A 16,526-nucleotide genomic window follows, 5' to 3' on the forward strand; every position below is an offset into this window, starting at 1 on the left:
CAGCCACCGGGTGACCATGCCGTCAGTGGGATGGTCTAGTGACTGGCTTCTAAAGAGTGCAGCTTGTTCTCCCTCCGCTATTTGGCATCCAGTGCGTGTAGTAGGGAGCTCCAAGGCTGAAGGAGAACCCATCGGGGTGCCTGGGACACAGAGCACTGGCACCAAGCGGACACCTTTTTGTTCTTCCCGTGGCCTGATGTCTTGAGGTCTGATCCTCTGTTGGCTGGAGGTGGGTGTGTGGGTCTGCACTGAGCTATGTGGACTGCCACTGGTGTTTGGGTAATTTTCCTGTCTAACTCCATAGATTTTCTACCTACCTATCCTGGGTATCCTGGGTATCCTGGGTTTCCTGGCCTTTGGCCTGTGCTGCTTGTTCTGGAAGGAGCTTGGCCCTGCCTTCCATTGCCAGGTAGGAATTTCCTAGGTTGTGGCTTCTTCTGTGTCAATAGAAGCAGAGCAGCTTTGGAATCAAGCAGAGAAACCCATTGTCAGCAGCAGCCAGGATCTTTCTTCATAGGGGTGGAAGTGTGTGTGTGTGTGTGTGTGTGTTTTAAGGAATATATCACATATACAAAAGAGCACTGACATGTATATATGCTTGGTAATAATAATTGCTCTGTTCTTTCAAAGGGGCTTCTAAACCCCAGTGCTGCTTGGCCCAGAAATGCCTCAGAGAACAGAGCCATAGGGAGCCAGGTTGCCCAAGAGGCTCAAGTTTGGCACAGCCCCCCCGCCCCAAAGCTGTGGCTATTTATCACAGCCAATTTCCTCTTTGCCTGAGCTGCTCCTGGTAGCTGGGAGCCTCCACATCCTTGTCTTCCCTATTTATCACTGTTATTTCTGTGCTTTCTCCTCCTAGACCCTCCTAACAGGGCAGACAGCAAAAGTATGCTTGTTCTCTTCTCCCCATCCCCCCACAGCAGACCACGCCTGCCTCTGTTTCCTTCCTTCTTCCCACTCCTCTTGACCTGCCACACCCCAGAGGTGACATGAAATTACCCTAGGACCAAGGAGCTTACCGGAAAGAATGATAATTGGGAGTTAGGAATTCGTCTTGACTCTTTCGCTAACTTACTGTGTGACCTTTAGCAAGATTCTTAACCTCTCTGTGCTTCTGTTTCCTTATCTTTAAAATATCCCTTTCCATTGCTTCTATGAAACCAAATGGGTCCAATGGATGCAAAAGTAGCTTGAAGAGTATAAACCAGTCTGTGTCGTAAGACATTGTCCTCATTGCGATTACAAAATCCACGGAACTTTATGTCTTTGCCTTCGTTTGCCACCCCCAGTCCCTTTCCATGATGCTTCCTCTTATCTGCAGTGCTGGGTACCCTGGCGGAGACTGTCCACCTGCCATAGTCCCTTCTCATCAGTGGGTTCACTGAGGCTCAGAGGAGTCTAAGTTTGGGGCAGAGCACATGGTCACAGCCACCTGGACAGCAGGAGCCCTCCCCCTTCACGCTAGTTGCTAGAGATCATGCCTGCTCAGAGGTGCAAGGCTGTGGCCAGTGTGGACCCATCTCCAGAGATGAGCAGATCTCTGTACTAGGTCAGGGCTGCTTCTAGCTGGAGCCCCTTACCACCAGCCCCCTACCACCTCAAAGCGCAAGCTTTGGTTTTGGCTGTGAAATGTGGTCACTCAGTAGATCCAGTGTCTGTGTCCCTCACCTAGTGAGGTCTACGTCTCCACCCTTGTCTCTTTCTCTGAGCAAAGGGCTGTGAAAGGAGGCTTACCATCAGCCACAGGTGGGTGGCCTTCCTGGAGCCCCCCAAACCACAGCACACCGGAAGCCTTGTTCCAGGGACCTGGGCTACAACAGTTGAGAACTTTATTTCTTGGTAGACATGTTCTTGTTCTTTGTGGTCTCATTGGTGGTGGTGGTGGTGGGTGGTAGGGGGGACCCAGGTCCTTCGTCTTTCCTGGGCAGTGAGGTTCTGTTGGTGGGTATGAGCCAAACTCTGAATGGTAAGTAGGATGAGTGACTGAAGGTGGGTCTTTCGGGAATATCAGGAAGATAAAACAAAACATGCAGTGGTAAGAAGACAAGAATGAAGGGGTGTGCATGTGCATGAGCTGGGGATAGGGTCGGTGGGTGGGACATTGGCAGTGAAGGCATGGTTCACACAGTCACCAAGAATTGCAAGACCTAATCATAAAGAGCAGTAAGAGGGTGGCTTGAAAGTCCTGGAACAGTTAAAACATGGACATGTGTCTGGCTGTGGTAACAGAGACTTCTGGTCTTCCTGCAGGTCCCCTCTGAAGTAGCTGGGAGCTCAGAAGGCCTCATCACGCCTGAGGAGTGTGCCAGCCAGGAAATCAATAAGAGATGGCGTGGAGCCCACCCAAGGCCTGATCTGCATAATCCACAGCCTGTTGGACCTGGAGCCTCCAAATCAGGGTGGGGGTGCACCAGCGAGGAGACTCAAGAAGAATCGATGCTTCGGCCCCCGGTGACATGTACACGGTGTAATGACAGGTAATGAACCTGAGGCTCATCTATTCTTTTTGAATGATATGACAGGTAGGAGAATATATCAGCCTGCAGTAGACATAAAATGTCAACCCTTGGCAAGATAACTATGCAAACAAACCCAGTAAAGCCTGATAAGATGATAGATGGATGCTTTCTGGTTATTAGTTTCGGCCCCATGCGCTTGCTAGAGCCAGGCCCCAGAAGATTTAGCATAAGGTAGGTTTACTTCCTATTCCTTATAGGAAAGCTTGATGCCATTAGGGAAGTAGTACCTCTTGTTTGAAGAACTCGGAGTAACAAATCAAGAAGTCTTTATTCCCCATTGGCTCCCTTGGGAAGCAGGGAGTGGATGGCAGCGGGGAAGCAGAGGCAGTGAGGGGTGAAGGAGCTCTTTCCTGTATTGGTGATGCCTGAGGGATAGACCTGGAGACTCAGCGTCGGGAAGACTTCTGGATGGGCTCAGATTTCTTAAATGACAGGGTGAAGTGATGGGTCAATATTTCTTATTAAAAAAATAAAGGAAAAGGGGAACTTGTGGCTCCCTGCATCCCTCTAAGGATGCCAGAACGAGTAGCAGATGATCAGGGGTAGTTGGGGGCATCATGAATAGGGGTCTGGAGAGCCCAGGAGGGGCTGGCACACATGGTAGAGAGGTCAGCCAAGGTAGGAAGCATTGAGCAGGTCCCAAGATCCTGGAAGGCGGGGCCTGAAACTGGAAGGATTGGGGTGGGAGGGCAGTGAGACTGGATACCCCAAAGATGAGCTCTGCTCCATTGGTCTTGTTGTCATCACTGTGTGTGTTGTACAGGGTACCACTCTGGCAACTTCCACCTCGGGAAAACGGCAGGCCTCGGGGGAGCAAAAATAGCTTAGGGCCTTGGGAAACTGACCAGGGCCAATGGCCTGGGGCAGGAGGCCCGAGGGGGTGTGGTGAATTCCATTCCAGTGTAGGCCAGTGTCAGGGTACACAGCATCAAGCCAAGGGGTGGGGAGGGGCAGAGTATTAAGACTTCTGGGTGGCCTTGTTCTAAATCAGGCAGAAAGAATAAGATGGAGAAGGAATCCGAAAGCTGAGCCCAGCTCTAGGAAATGGATCAGCCATGGGCACCAGGCAGGCACAGGGTTTCGCTCCTGTCTATATGAGGAAACGGAAAGGGAATCGAGTGCCAGGGACCCCAGAAAGGATAGTCGGGGTACTGGCTGTGCCTAGAGGGGCTTAGCTTGGGAGCTGCCAGCTTCACAGGTGCCGGGGCTAGCTCTGTCCCTGGGCACCCCAAGCCACAGTACACTGGCCCTGGGCTATTCCCAGACCCTACCTCTCAGTGGGGCAAGTGGTCTGTGCATCCTAGACTTGACTGGGGACCTGGGTGTGGCTGACCCTGTGGGGCCTTGTGGTGAGAGGTAAAGCAAGGCAGGAGGAGGTGTGAAGGGTCCAGCCCTGCAGGCAGGTGGGTGAGGACCTCCATCATGCATGCGGCCTCAGCAAGGTAAGGACAACGTACTTCCTGACCAAGGCAAGGAAGAGCAAAGGATCTGGTCTATCAGAAGGTTCTTAACCTAGTTTACCAATATTTACTGAATGCCTGTTGTGCACTGGGCACTGTGCTAGGTGCCAGAAGTATAAAGACACAGGAGGGATGTTTGCTCCCAGGGGAGGGAGTATATATGGGGAGGAGGAAAATGAACAGGAGTGGAGACAGATCCATGGCTCTGAAAGCTTCGGTCTCTGATCTTCAAAAAATGGACAATACTTACTCACAGGCCAGTTAGGAGAATAAAATAAAATAAAATATGCAAAACACTTGGCACAGCAGCTGGCACTCTAATAAGTGATCAATACATTTAGTTTACTTCCATTGTTCTGCTGTTGGAGGAGCTCACAGCAGTGGGGGTGGGAGAAACACGTCCTCATTCCCAGGGCTGTCAGCTGCTAACAGGGTTTGAGGCCTGGGCTTTGAAAACCTGGTTATCAGAATTCCCCTGGCCATGGAAAATGTGGTTTGAGGTCAATCTGAGCACTCAGGACTGGTGCCTACATGTGAGTGCTTTGACAGCTGCTGCGCCTGGGGATTCTGTGTGGGCATCGAGGGCGACAGAGGGTGGGAAGGGTGGGCACAGGAATTTACAGAAGTGTTGAGAAGAGAGGACATTCTCAGAATGCTTGAGAGTCTCGCCTCCTCGGCTGTTCTTGGGCGTGAGGCAGGGTGAGGTGGGTACTGAAACCCAGTCAAGACTCGGCACCAGGAGCCCTGGAGAAGCTGAGCACGAGCCACGCATGTGATTTTAAATTTTCCAGCAGCTACCTTAAAAAAGGCAGACATCGCAAGTGAACTTAATTGTAATAATGTGTTTTATTTAACTCAACATGGCCAAAGTATTATCATCGCAGTATAGAATCAACGTAAAATTTATTGGTGAGATAGTCTACATTCTTCTTTCATACGAAGTCTTTGAAGTCCAGTGTGTCTTTTTGACGAGCCGCGTGTTAGGTGCTCCATAGCTACATGTGGATAGTGGCTACTGTATTGGACGCTCAGGTCTAGAATCTAGACTAGAATGTAGAATACCTTGCCAAGGGGTACCTAGGTGTCAAGTGAATCCTGAGCTAAATGACAGGATTTACTATTATGTCCTCTTCTTATGACACATTTGTAATTAATCCCTGGGGAAATTGGTTTGAGTGATGAGAAATTTGATGATTTACTTGTTCTAGATGGTGACATATATTCTCTGGAACCAGCCCTGGCTGTGGACCTCACCAGCTGGGCTCAGGACACTGCCACCTGTGCTGGTTGTGGGGCTGACCTTAGGTAGTTCCTGAAGCTCTCTGAGCCTCAGAAGCTTCATTAAAAGTGGAACTAATGATTTCTATCTTGCTGGGTAACTATCAGGACTAAATAAAATAATGAATAACCACTCTGTGACAATGTCAAGAAATAATCCTTTTTATTTTTCTAAATCAAATGAAAACCAATTTGAGTTCCCCTACTGGCTAAGTGTGACACACTCTTCCTAGTAGGCATTTCTGTTGTTCTGTTTCTATGCTTCTGTTGTATGAGAACCATGGAGCTTTTCAGGTCAGGACAAATGAGGAGGGGGCAGGTCCTGGACCTTGGCCCAGGGTGGTGGCAGCTGCCTGTGGCCCCTCCTTATCCAGACCTGTGTGCTCAACTGGAGGCACCAAGCCCCGCAGGCAGCTTGTGGCCCTATGTCAGCTCTGCCATAGGGAACACTGGGCGTGGACACCACCAGGGGACTGTGTTCCAGTGACTTGAGGGTTGTCGGCCACTCTAGGACCCATTCCCTAAGCCGTCTCTAATACCTTGAGGCCCAACCCAGGGATCCTAATCCAAAAGCTGCATGTCCTGCAGCCCTCTCTCTCTCCTGTCTCCCAGACTCAGCTTTTTACAAAGGCGCATCCCTACCTTACCTGCCTGCTTTCTTTCTCCGTAAAAATAAAGGTAACTCCCCCTTAGGGCCAGGGATCCCATTGTCACAGAATATGGCTGCTCTTTCTGTGGGGGGAAGTACATTTTTTGTTATTCTGTGAATGACACCTGCTCTAGTCACTGGCCCCCCAAACAGCAGCAGAAAACAGTGATTGCTGTGGCATTTAGTCACATAGCACCCTGACACATGTAACTGGCTCAGGGTCAGCACACCACAAAATCCAATTCTCCTGTGCCCAGCCGCACCTGGAGAATGGGTTACATAATTCCTGCCTTCTGGGGTTTTTCTGTGACTGAAATGAGATAGGGTATCTGAAAGGCCTTTGCAAAGTTATAAAATATTATTGAAACTCTTAATCCCTGCCTAGGGGTGTTTTCTGGTCTGGGAGCTGGGTCGATTCTTAAGGTGCCTGTCTCCTGGCGTCACATGGCAGGTCCAGCAGCCAAGCACTGTCCCCTCGCCAGCAGACTCAGCTGCGGGCTCCTACTAGGTGTTCCTCCACGCAGGACCAGAGCCTCTGAAGTAGCCCCTTGTCTCCTGCTCTCCTCTGGTGGCAGCAATATGTTTTCCTGACATCTGAGTTTGGAATCCACCTGGATTATCATGAAAGTTCATAATTCCTCCTTCTGGGCCTAAGGGGAGTGAGACAGCTGTCTAAGTTCTATAGGTCCTCCTGTCCCACCTGGCATGGGCTTGGTGAGGATCCTGCCACAGGGAAGGAGATTCGAAGGGAGCAGCTACAGGCAGACTCCATGTTCTCAGGGCCTGGTGTGGAGGGAGCAGAGTAAGGAGGTGCAGGTCGGTGACATGAAGCTGACCTGGACGTCAGCTGTGCTGGAATCAGTACAAAGTCTACAGAACAAATGAAAGTTCTCCGGGCCTGGGGACTGCAAGGGTGTTGTAAGGGTTGGGTCAGTATTTGATGGTGTAGGGCTGGGTCAGTGGTCCATGGATGCTCACCACAGTGGTCTGTGGGTCCCTGTGCTGCTGCCTCTGGACGGGAGATTCCTCCTTCCAGAGCTTCCTGTTGAGTGCTCAAGGCTGTCACGAGTCCAAAGAGTCCCCCAAACCATTGTCATTGTGACTTAACATCTATTTTAAGAGTTAATCTATAGCATGTTTGGGGGACAGTGAGGAAGGGGTTTCACAAAATCAGGCACATTTAGATATAAACGTAATCCTGACTCTTTCTGAGCTTGCTGTGTGACCCTGTGCGGAGCTCTCGATTTCCCCGGGCCTCAGTGTTCTCGTATGTTAAATGGGCATGAGAAAGTACCGCTGTGAGAAAGTACCACCAGTCGAAAAGTAAGAGGCGCTATGAATCTTAATCACCCCAAATTTGAGAGTATTATATGGCAACACCCTATCCTTGCCAAGTCTAACACTGTGTAATTCTCTTCTTCAATACTGGCCTCTTTATTGCTTCCTGGAAGTCCATGGGGAACAGTTTCTGATATGTCACCTTAATTTTTGCAGCAGGGGAAGGCAAAGAGCCACATTGCCCTTGACTGACAACCTTCATATGGCTATTTAACGATTTTAATTTTTCATGATTCCACTGATAAAAATAGTACCTGACTAAAAACAAATACATTTGTATTTTCCATCTCCTTAATTCGTTTCTAATTTGGGGGTTCTTATTAGCTTAAAATTATCTCACTGAAATGGTCCTTAGATGATAAAAAAAAAAGTGAAAACCACAATCAATTCTGGAGAGATTTTACTATTTAATTATGTTGATTGGAGCACTAGAGACCCCTGGCAAAACGAACTTCTCAGAATAAGCTTGATTTGTGTAATTTGGTTTTTAAAATTTTTTGGATGCATATTTATCATGTTAAACTATGTGTTCTTGTTATCCTTGAGAGTCTGACTCATCTCCTTAGAGGTGGATGGAGGAATCCATGGGCTGAGACCCTGGGACTCCAGCTAAAGCCCGTGGAGTCACTGATAGGCCCTGGCCTGAAGGAAATGTGGAGTGCCCAGCTTGTCTGGTCATTTAAAAATGTCTTTTCATAAAAAAAAAAAAAAAAAAAAAGAAAAGAAAAGAAAAGAAAAAAAACCGGAAAGTAAAAGGTCACATAGAGCAGTGGTCCCCAACCTTTTCGGCACCAGGGACCGGTGCTCCTATGAGAATCTAATGTCTGATGTTCTGAGTGGAGCTGAGACGGTGATGCTAGCACTGGGGAGCGGCTGCAAATACAGATGAAGCTTCGCTCGCTCACCACTCACCTTCTGCTGTATAGCTTGGTTCCTTGTGGGTCACAGACTAGTACTGGTCTGCGGCCAGGGGTTTGGGGATCCCTCACATCGAGATAGCCTAGGAAAAGATGGGGTGATAGAATTTTAGTGCCTGATAGTAGAAGAGAGTCTTCCATGAAATCATAGAAAATGAGAAAATCCTAGGTTAGAGATGTATCTAGAAACAAATTCTAGAATGTTGATAGAATTGTGGAAACACTGGTAGGCCCTAGTTGCTCAAAAAGACATGTCCCCCATCATTCAAACCTGTGGATCAATATTAGCTTTGCTGCAAGTTGGACAACCAGACATAATAGGAAGGATGCAGTACCACTCATGACGTTTTCTTGCCATGAAGCTGAACCTAAATCTGCTCAGTTCTATAGATCTCATTACCACTTTATACAGGGACTAGAGGAACATGCGAAATATCGCCACGGGGGGGGGCCATCCCCAAATCCAGACCAAGAGAAGCACTTCAGGACAAATGCCCTAACTTCTCCAGTAGAACAGTGAGGGGAAATAAAAAGGCGAAGTAGGGGCAATTGTTATAGATTAATAGAGTCTTAAGAGATATACCAATCAAATGTGCTCTATGAGTCTGGTTTGAATCCTGATCAAGCTTACCTGCTGCAGGAGGACATATTTGAGAGAATCAAGGTTAGGTACAGGCTGAGTGATAGATATTCAGGAATTATTGTTAATTTTTTTAGGCTGTATAATATTGTAGCAATGTTATATCCTAAGTATTTATAGATGACATGATATGATGTCTGGGATTTTCTTTAAAGTATTTCAGAAAAAAAGGGGATAGCAAAAACAGAAAGTTGAATGTTGTTGAAGCTGGTTTGGTGATTGGTGATGGCTTTGTGGAGATTTACTATGCTCTTTTATTTTTGTGTATTTGAAAAAGTCAATAGTAAAAAGTAAAAAAATATAATAATTAGAAGAAATGTTCTTACTAGCTAGCTGAGCTCTGAAATTTCACCATTAGAGGTTTATTCGTCTAGCTGAAGACTTTCTTAGTCTATAATGTACGGCTTCTCCTAGGAGCGTGGTTTACCCTTTAGGAAAGTCACAGTGGGCAGTAGAAGTTCTCTCAGTACAGGTTGCTCTAGGTGTCCCATGCAAAAGGATTCCAGGAAAGGAAAGTTTGGAAAAGGTTGTGTTGAACTAAGTCCAATAGGATTCTTCAGAGCCTTGGTTATACTAATATACACTGTGCATCTTGGATGGGGGTGCGCTATAGCAATGCAGTGTTCCCCACAATCATTTGTCATGTGCTTTGAAGGAGATAGAAACATCCAGCCTCTCCAAAGAAAGTCTGAGTAAGAGCCAGAACCTGGGTTCCAGAGCTGTTTCTGTACTAACTGATCGTTGGGCAATCACTCAAACTTTCTAAGCCTGTTTTCTTACCTGTGAAATGACTTAATATCACCTGCCACCTACCCTATGAGAAAATGAAAGCGCTTCCTAAGGTATAAAGCCCAAGACCCCAGATTAAGTGGTATGATTGTTTCTTAGTCAGTTTTTGAAACTCTGTCCATAAGTTTCTTGGAAATTCATGGCTCTGTACACAGGCATAGTCTACCATCACTAAGTATGGACTGTTGTGGGTGTCACATGCTCAAAAGATACAGAGGTGGTAAAAACAAGTTCTCTGCCCTTAGGGAGCTCACGATGGAGTTGGGGAGGCAAGAAGAATAAACTGTGATGGGGACTAGCAAAGCCATGAGCCCTAGGGATAAATGAAAGACTTAGATTCAGAGCAAAGGGGGATCACTTTTAGCTGGGGTGGTCCTCGAAGGCCACCTGGAGGAGGTGGCACTTGCCTGGGCCTCGAAGCCTGGGGAAGATTTGGACAGGCCATCTCTTTGTTGGTTATGGATCACTCGGTTGGAACGCTTCCCTGTCTCCCGCCTCCACACGCCCACATTCTGCAGCTGAGCACATAAACCTTGTTTGGATTACAGTCTTATCTGACTCGGGGGTCCAAGTCCTCCCTATCCGGAACTGAGGTCAGTGATCCCCCTGCCCGGCCCTCCCAGCCTCTCCCCCTCCCTGTCTCCACCCCTTGTTTCCGTCTTCCCACCAGAGCTAAGAGGCTGGGATTCCTCACCCTGTCCACACTCCCTCACTCTCTCCTGCCTTCTCTTTTAAGTTTTTAAAAAAAGTATAAACCACAGAAACAAAGCAACAAATTATGACTTAGAGACATCCAAACCTTCATGTGGAAATGTTTACCATCATCATCAAATCCTTCCTTTTGGCAGTAGGAGAGGACACCTGAGTGGAAACCTTGGAGAAGATGTGTAGTAGTCGCTTAAGTCCAGGTGAAAGAATGTGAGGTGCTCCTAGGAGCTGGCTCGGTTTCCTGGGTGCAGAGAGCTGGTTGGGGGGGCTCTGACTCCCCGCCCCCCGCCGCCCCGCCACACACACAGGGTGTGCCTGTTTTTATCCAGGATGTGAATAGCAGTTCAGGACACTCGTTGTGTAAGAGCCCATACTGTCCTTCAATTTGCGCAGCAAGAATGACAGAAAAGGCCTCAGGAAAGGACAGATTTGTGGTGGATGCTTCAAGTCAAAGGGGTCTCAGCTCTGTGCCACACAAGGATTCAGAGATAAGCTGGACACATGCCTTGTCCTCAAGAGCCCTGCGTGGACAGAGCTCAGCTTACTCCTGGCGTGTTTTAAGGCTCAGAAAGCTATTGTTAGTATTGATATTTTGGGAAAGGACTTACCCAGTGCCTGACACAAAGTTGGCCTCACTGTGGACTTTCACAGCAACCACAGACCTCAGCTTTGGTGAGTTCTGTCTCTGACACTTGGGATAGGTGACTTTGATTCTGAGTCTCAGCATCCTCAAGTGTAAGATGGGGTTACCATGCCTCTCTCCCAGGATGGTTGGAAGGATGGAATAAATGATGTAAAGAGAAGTCTTGGCCCCCATGTGCCCTCAACATCTTTTAGTTTTTGTTTCTTCCCCTTCTGCCATTGAGAAGTAATAAGACATGGGACAAGTTGTGCCAAGCCTCAGTTTCCTCATCTATTAAATAGAAATAATTAGATTACTTGTTCTACTGGTATCATTTAACTATGAAGAGAGAGTTTAATGGGCAATGTATATAAAAACACTTCAAGGAATATAAAGAGTTATTCAAACATTTAAAAAATGCATAGATATGTATTCATATATACAAACCCACACATACAAACCATATTCAGAAGACAAAATCTGAGTGACAAAATGTGTCCTTATCATGGTGTAGGTGGTCTGAGAGGGAGAGACATAGCCCCTGACTCTAGACTGGTTTATGTTATGCTTTTTTTTTTTTTGGCTCTTTCAATTTCCCAGAGGCCATTTGTCCACTTTTTCTGGGCTCTGCAGCCCCCGGCCGAGGGAGGTACAGGAGAAGCACATGCGCCAGGCCCGGCAGATCTGGTGCCCAGCTCTGCCTCTGACACTGCCCTGTGTGACTCTGAGCAAGTTATATAGCCACTTCCTCAGACAAAAAAAATGAAGGTTAAAGACTGTCAGCCACAGGCCATCAAGAGAACCCGTCAGGAAGATGAGTTAAAGCCTTTCTAAGTTGTAAAGTGGTGACCAAATGGAAGAGGCCACCACCATCCTTAGAACTGTCAGCCAGGCCTTCTGAACCCGGTGGAACAAAAGATTTAATACGCTTGTTAATTGATTAATATGCATTCTGCCATTTCAGCTGCCTTTTGGGAAGACTGTGGCAATTATTTTTATATAAGAGAGACACTCCTTAAAGAAGCCACTCCTGACCCTGACCCTCCGTTGCTTTTCTGAGTCTGAGGGCATATCTCCTCCCAGCCCTGGCGGGTACAGTCAGGTGGCTGTTGAGGCTGAGACCAGCCATCCATTTACCCACTTAGTCTAATTTGCTTTGTAACTCAGCACTCACTGTGGGCTTTGATTTACAGTTAATGGTTCATCTTTAAATGAACACTTGTCTGGAATCTTCCGTCAGTCAATGGTGGTGCTATTGACCTGGCAGCTGAGTCTTGGAGTGCCAAGTCTGGGTTTTTTTTTGTTTTGTTTTGTTTTGTTTTTGCCGTTATTTTCCCTACCAGCCACATAAAGAACCCTCCACAAATATGGATTCATTTTATTTTCAGGCCACATGGCGCAGTGTAAAGAGCATGGGGCTGAGTAGGGAGATAGGAGCTGTCAGCCCAGCCTTGCCATTAATTCACTGTGTGATGCCAAGCAAGAAAGTCACTTGACCTCTCGAGGCCTCGGTTTCGCATCTGCTGGTTGGCACATGGTTTGGAGGGGAGCTCTTCCCCTGAATTTCTGACTTGGCACCACAGCCTAACCTGGTATGCAGTGAGTGGGAGAGGTCTGTGTTCGGATTACAAAAATTGTAACTGTTCTGTGTAAGAAAAAATTAAAACAGTATAGAACTATTTTTCTGAAAAAGTGAAGAAACTTGTGATAGTCTCTCTCCCCCCTCTGAGATCATCACTGTCAACAACTCAGGGAATTGTTACATCCATGTCACTATCTAGATCTGTATTGTCACCATGGATCTGCAAAAACATATCACTATTACACAAAAATGGGGTATTGCTATATACTACGTTCTGCAGCTTCTATTTTTTACTTAATATGTGTTTTATAAAACTGCATATATACCTTGCTCTAATTTTTTATAATACGGATATAATTTATTAATAGGTTAGAATTAATTTCACCTCCTCGATGGACGTCTGGGTACTGGCAGTTCATTTTCATTGATTTGATGGTTGGCCACCCCCTCCTACTCCAGAGTCTGGGAGGGAACAGGCATATTTACATAGCTGAAGCTGTCATCCTTAGCTGAGGGTGCTGCCCTCTTGCCTCTCCAGATTCTTTCCCGACAAGTACTATGTATGAGCAATGTCAGGGCGCAGGGCACTGCCTCCCAGAACTGAGGGCACCAGGGCCAAGCTGGGAACAGAGTGAGGAAGGCCGGGGTGGAGTGACTGGAGCTTTGGGTCAGAGTGTCCTGGGCGGGCAGGAGCCTGAGAAGGTGAACACGGTACCTAGAGCAATTTGGCTGCTTCTGGAACCACAAACTGTCAAGAGCTGGGGTAACAGTGATTCAGGGCTGAGTCAGGGAGCAGATGTGCACAGCCCTCCAGAGGTGGGCAGGCCTTGAATGGTGCTGGCCTGGTGCAGGCTGCAGCCCTTCAGCCCTCTCAGTTCCCTCCAGAGATGAGGCTAGGAGCCCCAGCCACCGAGGCCAGACTGAGCAATCTGCCCATCCACACCCTGTTCCCAGACTCCTCCTGGCCAGAGGCTGGTGACACGCCCTCCACTTCTGGGCCCCGGCATGGCACTATTAGCATCCATTTTTCAGAGAGAGCAGAAGGGAGAAATTTTTGGCTCTAGCACCTGGAATTATTTCCCATTTTCTTTTTCCTCTTGTATTTAATTGAATTAGAATTTTTAAGTAGGTTAAGCATTTATATAATTCAAAAATTAAAATGACATACAAAGGTGTACCCAGAGATTTCTCACTCTCACCTCTGTCCCCTTCTATCTATCCTGCCCCCTGTCACCCCACCATAGGCAATCATTTGTATTACTTTCTGGTTTATTCTTCCAGTGTTTCTTTATGCTAAAACACAGAAATTTGCATATATATTCTTAGTTTACCACTTTACCATATACAAGATAGCCTGCTGTTTACTCTGTTTTTTACCTTGCTTTATTATTTTCTTATATTTATGTCCTTGAAATTGCTCCATACTAGTACATAGAGCACTTCCTCAGTTTTTTAATAGCTGTGTAGTATTCCACTGTAGGCATGGACAGGGTGTTTTTTAAGCAGCTCCCTATAGAGATTACTTGGGTCATTTCCAGTAATTTTCTATTAAAAATAATTCTGCAATCTGATGACAGTCTGAGCTATTTTGTTGTATCTGTGTGTATGCGTTTTAAATGACAAACCACCCCAAATCTTTTTTGGAAGTAGGCAGAGTACACATTATCTGTAAACAGATAAGTGACATGCCCTGTCTTCCAAGTGACACTGTCCTCCAGCCCCCTAGCATTTCACAGTCACTAAAATGCCTGGCAGGAGGCAATATCTTTTGCCTGCCAACCTGGGCTGTTAGAAATAGTTTTCACTCCCATTTCCTCCTGTGATTTCAGTGAAGACTCAAGAACCTTGGGCCCTAGAGATGTGGAATGTCTAGAAAGACTGGCCGGGGTCCTGAATGCAGGAGTAGAAGCAGTGTGACCTGGAATAGTGACAGAGTGTGGATTCCAGCCCCAAATCTGCCACTGAGGAACCGCATGGTGACCCTGCAGAGGTCCCTCCCCTCCTCCATCACACAGGTGAGCTGAGTGGCCTGAGGTCCTTTCTTATCCTGACAGTCTGTGGTTCTAGACTCAACCGCATGGTGTAAAGTACACTTTTAAAATCCTCAGGTCCTAGGTTGCAATCAGGTGTCACTTACTCAAGGAGGGGCCTTGTGCTGGTGAGTCTTCACCTCCCTGAGTGGCCGGAGTGCTTTCTTAATGTGCAGTCAAAGCTTTGACGAAGCTGGCTGGTACGTGATGATAAAATGATGCCCATGTGCAGACTCCCATTACTCATAAGTACTTTCATTTGGCTACAGATTTGTGAAGTCCTTTCATTGCTAGTGCATGAAAAAGGGATATTTCACACATGTTTCACATTAGCACCATGATTTAGCTTCCGAGTGAACAAGAATCAATGCAACAGCCAACTGCCACCCGAGAGCCCATTTATATTGTATTACTGGCCGCCGCGGCCCCACCTTTGCGATCTTGTCAGAGCTGATAAGGTAATAGTAATAGTAACTTACATTTTCATTATGTGGGCTCATTCCCCAGGGCTTGGCTGCCTGCACGTGTGCCTTCTCTGTGGTCTGCCTGTTCCTGTCCAGGGTGTGTACTGAGTCGGGGCGGGGGGCTCACAGGGAGCCTCACCCTAAGAAAAAATGTCTCAGCATCATAAATTGATGAATCAGTGAGTAGATCAGTCATTTGATCCATCGTTGTGTATGGCACCCCTCAACGCAAGGTGCCCACACGGAGCTCATGACCTTGGCCCCACACGTGGGCCCCTCCTCCTGTGCCTAGTACCGCCATCCACTCACTGTCTACCCGACCTCCTGCTCCAGCTCCACCTGCTCCCCTATGCTCTGCATGTTGCATGTCTCTGGATTCTGCCACTTCTCTCTGTTCCCCTGTTATCTTGCAGCTTAGACCACTCTCCCCTGGACTGGCCAGCAGCCCAGCAGGTCTCCCTGCATTTTCTTTTGCCCTCCTCACCCAGTCTTCACACAGCACACTATAGTTGCTCTGGTCAACATACTCATCTGATCCTTTCACTCCTGATAACCCTTCTAGTGGCCTCTTGTTGCTTCTAGGATAAAGGTAGAATTTCTTACCAGGGCCCACAGGTCCTGCTGCCTCCTCAGGTTCCCCTTGTACTCTCTTCCTCTTGAATTCTAGATCCAGTAGAGCTCTCTCCCACCCCAGGCAGTATGTACGTGCTCTTCCTTGGTGCCAGCTTTCCTCATCGTTGGGGGGTTAACTCCTGTGTACCCATCAGAGAGCACCAGGCTGTCCTCTCTCTGAAGCTCTGGGCTGAGTCAGGCCCCCTATTGGCCCTTATCATGGTTTTAAACAAACATCTAACATGTCGTTTAATATCTGCCTCCTCACTAGAGGGTAAACTCCACGTGTCATTGACAGCTGGATCCTGGCACAGCACTTAGAACATAGCAGGAGCATATGGAATGAGGGAAAGTGTGAGCAAGCTGTGTCCTCCTGGAGGGCGTGGCTGGGGACACAGTACAGGATGCTGAGTGAACATTCCTTCATAGCAGCAACATGGCAAGAATAGCAAAGTCAGGGAACTGCAAAAAACTTCACAGGCGGTCTTAGGCCCAAGCCCGTCTTTTTGGGAGGGAGTACAGAACTGTGGGTAAGACTATGGGCTCTGGAGTGAAACCGTCTGCCTTCTTGTTGTGTGTTCTCGAGCACGTTGCCTGACCTCTCTGAGTCTCAATTTCCTCATCTGTAAAATAGGGACAATTTCTTTTCCAGAAAAATGTGAGGATTAAGCAAGAAAATCCATGCTAAGTGCTTAGCACAGCACCAGCCCTGAGCACATATTGGCTGTTATTATTATAGAGGATGTCACTGAAGCCCAGAGAGGTTAGGCCTCCCAACCAATATCACACAGTTCCTAATGCATAGCTGGATGTTCTGTACTGGCCGCTGGGCCGAACCATCTCTCAGAAGTGCTGGCACAGTCCTTGCCCTCCAGAGGTTCTCAGCCACATTGCATAGCACAGTGGTTCTCAACTGGG

At 47.5% G+C, this 16,526-nt stretch overlaps 1 protein-coding gene across 3 annotated transcripts in view; it reads left to right on the plus strand.

The window, feature by feature from the left end:
• Positions 1 to 16,526, plus strand: part of ZBTB7C (zinc finger and BTB domain containing 7C) — a 320,272-nt gene that overhangs the window by 63,223 nt on the left and 240,523 nt on the right. For all 3 annotated transcript variants that reach the window (XM_039842083.1, XM_039842091.1, XM_039842074.1), the window contains exon 2: positions 2,251 to 2,477. The gene's annotated coding sequence lies outside the window, so the exon portion shown is untranslated. The remainder of the gene's footprint in view (positions 1 to 2,250; positions 2,478 to 16,526) is intronic.

The sequence above is a fragment of the Pteropus medius genome, unplaced genomic scaffold, assembly GCF_902729225.1.
Source record: "Pteropus medius unplaced genomic scaffold, Ma_sr-lr_union100, whole genome shotgun sequence".
Classification (NCBI taxonomy): Eukaryota; Metazoa; Chordata; class Mammalia; order Chiroptera; family Pteropodidae; genus Pteropus; species Pteropus medius.